The sequence below is a fragment of the Pan troglodytes genome, chromosome 6 (assembly GCF_028858775.2).
Source record: "Pan troglodytes isolate AG18354 chromosome 6, NHGRI_mPanTro3-v2.0_pri, whole genome shotgun sequence".
Taxonomy (NCBI): Eukaryota; Metazoa; Chordata; class Mammalia; order Primates; family Hominidae; genus Pan; species Pan troglodytes.
The window spans coordinates 80,683,424-80,689,423 of NC_072404.2; positions in this window are offsets into that span (position 1 = coordinate 80,683,424).

The following is a 6,000-nucleotide window of genomic DNA, read 5'->3' on the forward strand; positions in this document are numbered from 1 at the left end:
GTGGTATAATCAGATCATAGAATACTACCCAGCAATAAAAAGAAAGACTATCGATACATGCAACAACCTGGATAAATCTCCAGAGAATTACAAGGAGTGAAAAAAGCCAATTCCAAACACATAATATCTGTTTCCATTTACACGTTATTACTGAAATGTCATAATTACAGAAAAGGAAAACAAGAGTTAAGGAGGAGATGGAGGTGGAAGTAACGTGGATGTGAGTTTAAAAGGGCAACATGAGGGATCCTTGTGGTGATGGAAACATTCTTGATCTTGAGGGAATCTATGTCAATATCCTCATTTTTCTATTTTACCATAATTTTGCAATAGCTCACCAATGAGGGAAACTGTACAAAAGGTATACAGGATCTATGTCTATTATTTATTACAATTTCATGTTAATTTACAGTTACCTCAAAATAGAAAGTTAATTTAAAAAAGGTTTCAGGCTGTGAGGTAAGCCTCTCTGCAGATGTCATGATATTAGAGGTTATCACTGGTGGGAAAATACATGATGTGGAGTTCATGACTTTTCCCAATCAGAGAACTATAACTCAGATCATAAGGGTCCTGTAGCAAGGTCATGGGATATGAAGCATTGAATTATAGGCCTTTTGGGAACACCCCTTGGTGTACAACTAGGACCTGGTAGAGATAGCATGCCTAATCATGGAAGACTATGTGACTGTGAAGCCAACTTTGATATATTTATACAGTGCAACAATACTCAGCAATAAATACAGAATGAACTACCTACACAAAAGAATATGAATGAATCTCAAAACTTTATGCTGAATGAAAGAAGAGTGACACAAAATAATACATACTGCAAAATTCCACTTAAGTGAATTTCTAGTACTGAAAAAATAATTTTTAGTGTTATAAATTAGATTAACTGTTGTTTGGGGTTTAAGTAAAAACAGACTAATTCTAAGGAGGCAGAGGGAGTCTATGGGGTGGTAGGAATGTGCCGTATCCTGCCTTGGGTAGTAGTTACATGGATTTTTACATTTGTCCAGGCTCATTAAACTGGACAGGTAACGTGTGAGCATTCTTTTGTGTGCAATAAAATTGTTTAATAAAAGGACTCAAAACCAATTTGAATGAGCCCCCACTGGCAAAAGACAGGAGAATTGGGGCATTGTCTTAGTTTTTGTGTTGCTACAAAGGAAAACCTGAACATGGGTAATTCATAAGGAAAAAATACTTGGCTCATGATTCTACAGGCTGTACAAGAAACATGGTGACAGCATCTGATTATGGTGAGAAATTCAGGCTGCTTCCACTCACGGCAGAAAGGGAAGGGAGCTGGTGTGTGCAGAGATCACATGGTGAGAGAGCAAGCAAGAGAAAGAAGGGAGATGTCAGGCTCTTTTTAATTACCAGCTCTCGTGGGAACCTACAAATCAAGAATGCACCCATTATCATGAGGATGACACTAAGCCGTTCATGAGGGATCCATCATTTGAGCCAAACACCTCCCCTTAGGCCCCACATCCAACACTGGGAATCAAATTTTAACATGAGGTTTGGAGGGAGGCTGAGGCTGGAGAATCACTAGAACCTGGGAGGGGGAGGTTGCAGTAAGCCGAGATCACGCCATTGCACTCCAGCCTGGGTAACAAGAGCAAAACTCCATCTCAAAAAATAAATTATATATATATGTATATGTATATATATAAATATGTATATGTATGTATATTTATATATACATGTATATATGTGTATATATGTATATGTATATTTATATATACATGTATATATGTATATGTATATTTATATATACATGTATATATGTGTATATATGTATATGTATATATGTATATATGTATATGTGTGTATATTTAAAGTATAGCAATCCCCCAAGCTCTGGAGTTTAACCCCTCTGCACCTCTGGCTCATTTGCCCTATAGCTTCAGGGAAGGTACTCACAGCAGGTGAAAATTTAGGCAGTGTGCTTGCCATAAGATGCTGTCAGGTCCAATGAGTTTGATTTCTCATGGAACTGTCCATTGCATCAATGGTTAAAATTAGAGCTTGTTTAAGCTATTATGATGCCCCAGAATCAGAAGCATCTTCTACATTATCAATGAATGTTAATATCAGTATTCCACATATAAAGTATACTTCATAAAAATGTGATTATATCTATAAATCTTGAATGAATTTCTGCATATAATCATCAGTTTCAGGAAAGAAGAAAGGAAGGAAGAGACGAAAGAAGGAAGGAAAGAAAGGAAGGAAGAAAAATTAGAAGGGAGGGAGGAGGAAAAAAGCATTTATCAGGTATGTGAAGAAATTTGAATGTTGACTCAATATTTGATGATTTTTAGAAATTATTAATAAAGCTGGAGGCCTCACACTACCAGCCCTCAAAATATACTACGCAGTTGTAGTAAGCGAAACAGTATAGTATTGGCATAAAAACAGACACATAGACCAATGTAACCGAATGGAGGACACAAATATAAACCCATGCACTTACAGCCAACTCATTTTGACAAAGGTGCCAATAACACTCATTGGGGAGAGGACAGTCTCTCTAAAAAATGGTGTTGTGAAAATTGGATATCTATATGCAGAAAAATGACACTAGACCTCCACCTCTCACCCTATACAAAAAATCAACTCAAAATTAATCAAAGATGTAAATGTAAGACCTGAAACAATAAAACTACTAGAAGAAAATGTATGGAAAATGCTTTAGCACATTGACATGGGAAAAGATTTTATGAATGGCTTCTAAAGCACATGTAACAAAAGTGAAAAATAAAAACCCAACAACAACAAATAGGGTTATATTAAACTAAAAAGTTTCTGCACAGGAAACAATCAACAGAGTGAAAAGACAGCCTACAGAATAAGAGAACATATGTGCAAATTACTCATCTGACTTGGGTCTAATATCCAGCATATATAAGGAACTCAAACATCTTATAAGCAAAAAAACAAACAAACAAACAAACAAAAATCAAACTAAAATATGGGCAATTATCTGAACAGAAATTTCTCAAAAAAAAGACATACAAATGGCCAACAAATATATGAAAAAATGCCCCAAATCACTAGTCAGTAGATAAATGCAAATCAAAACTATGATGAGATATCATTGTATCTCATGGCTATTCTCAAAAAGACAAAAAATAAATGCTGGTGAGAATACGGAGAAAAGGGAACTCTTATCCACTGTTGGTGGGAATGTAAAGTAGTATAGCCACTATGGAGAACAACAATATGGAATTTCCCCAATAGACTACAAATAGAACTACCATATGATCCAGTAGTCCCACTACTGGGAATTTATCCAAGGGAAAGGAAATCAGTATTTCAGGGAGACATCTGTACCTCTGCGTTTATTGCAGCACTATTCACAATAGCCAAGATATGGAATCAACCTAGACGTCCAACAACAGATGAATAGATAAAGAAAATGTGGTGTATATATACACAATGCAATACTATTCATCCATAAAAGAGAATGAAATCCTGTCATTCACGCCAACATAGATGGAACTGGAAGACATTATGTTAAGTTAAATAAGCCAGGAACAAAAAGTTAAACACTGGATGTTCTCATTCATATATGGAAGCTAAAAAAAGTTGTTCTCATAGAAACAAAAGTAGAACAGTGGATACTAGAGGCTGAGAAGTGTAGGAGGGAAGGAGGGATAGCAAGCAATTTGTTAAAGAATACAAAATTATAGCTAGATAGAAAGATACGTTCTAATGCTCTGTACCACTGTAGAATGACTATAGTTAACAATAATATATAGTGTCAAGTAGCTAGAAGGAAGATAGTGAATGTTCCCAACACAAAAAATGATAAATGTTTGAGATGATGAATATGTTAATTACCTGATCTGAATGATATACATTATATGTGTTGAAACATCACCATGAATGTGTACAATTATTTGTCAATTTGAAGAGATTAAAAAGTGTATGTATATATATGCACATATGTATGTGTATACACCCCCCCCCCCACACACACACACATACCCAGACACAAGAAGCTATTGTTACTTTTTTTTTTTTTTTTTTTTTTTTGAGACGGAGTCTCGCTCTGTCGCCCAGGCTGGAGTTCAGTGGCGCGATCTTGGCTCACTGCAACCTCTGCCTCCCGCGTTCACGCCATTCTTCTGCCTCAGCTTCCCGAGTAGCTGGGACTACAGGCGCCCGCCCTGAGCCCGGCTAATTTTTTGTATTTTTAGTAGAGATGGGGTTTCACCGTGTTAGCCCGGATCGTCTCTATCTCCTGACCTCGTGATCCGCCCGCCTCTGTCTCCAAAAGTGCTGGAATTAACAGGGGTGAGTCTCCGGGCCCGGCCGCTATTGTTACTTTTTAGGTGCTGATTGATATGGGTTGAATTGTGTCACCTCAAAATTATTTTGTTAAAGTCTAAACTCCCAGAACCTCAGAATGAGATCTTATTTAGAAATAGGATCATTGTAAGTGTAATTGGTTAAGATGAGTTCATACAGAGTAGGGTGGGCCCCTAATGGTATTGGCCTTATATATGAAACACCATGTGAAGACAGGGAAGCAGACAGGGAAGATGATGTTAAGAGAATAGGGAGAAGATTGCTCATCTATAAGCTGAGGAGAGAAATTTGAAGAAATTCTTCCCTCACAGCACTCAGAAAGAACCAACCCTGCCAAAATACTGATTTTAGACTTCTAGCCTCCAGTATTGGGAGTCAAAACATTTCTGTTGTTTAAGCTACTCAGCTTGTGATGCTTTATTATAGCATTTCTATAAAACCAAAACACTGATGAAGTGCACAATTTTCTGGAGAAAAATTAAATGGCCAAAAGTTATCTGAGAAAGAATAATAGATCTAGTTAATGAAAAAATGCTTATCACTAATCACCAGGAAAATGCAAATTAAAACCACGATGAGATATCACCTCTCACCTGTTAAAGTGGGTATTATCAAAAAGATAAAAGATAAATTCTGGTGAGGATGTAGAGAAAAAGGGACTCTCACACACTGTTGGTAGCAATGCAAATTAGTACAGCCATTATGGAAAACAGTATGGATGTTCCTCAAAAAATTAAAAATAGAATTACTCTATGATCTAGCAATTTAACTACAGCGTATATCAAAGGATATGAAATCAGTATGTCAAAGAGATATCTGCACTCACATGTTCATTGCAGCATTGTTCACAATAGCCACGATATGGAGTCAGTCTGTGTCTATCAACAGATGAATGAGTCAAAAAATGTAGTGTACATATACACAATGGAATGTTACTCAGCCACAAACAGAATGAAATCCTGTTATTTGTGATAACATGGATGAAACTGAAAGACATTATGGTAAGTGAAATAAGCCAGGCACAGAAAGACAAATACTGCTTACATACATGTGGAATGTAAAAAAAGTTGAACTCATAGAAACAGAGAGTAAAATGGTGGTATTCAAAGGCTGGAGGGTGGAGAGGTTTGGGAAATGTTGGTCAAAGGACACAAAGTTTTACTTAGGAGGAATAAGTTCAAGAGATGTATTGTACTTCATAATGACTGTAGTTAATAGCAATATATGGCACGCTGGAACATTGTTAAGAGAGTACAATTTTTGTTCTCACCACAGAAAAATGATAAGTATGTGAGGTAATCCACATGTTAAATGGTTTGGTTTAGTCATTCCACAACGTATATATATATATCAAAACATCATGTTTTACACCATAAATCAAGGGTTTCCAATCTTTTGGCTTCCCTGCGCCACACTGGAAGAATTGTCTTGGGCCACACATAAAATACACTAACACTAACCACTAATGATAGCTGTTGAGCTTAAAAAAGTTACCAAAAAATGTCAGGTTTTAAGAAATGTAGGAATTTGTTTTGGGCCACATTCAAAGCTGTCCTGGGCCGCATGCAGCTCATGGGCCATGAATTGGACAAGTATGCTCTAAATATATACAATTTTTTGTTGATTAAAAAAAAGAAGAAGAATAGAGCTAGATAGACAAATGATTATGAA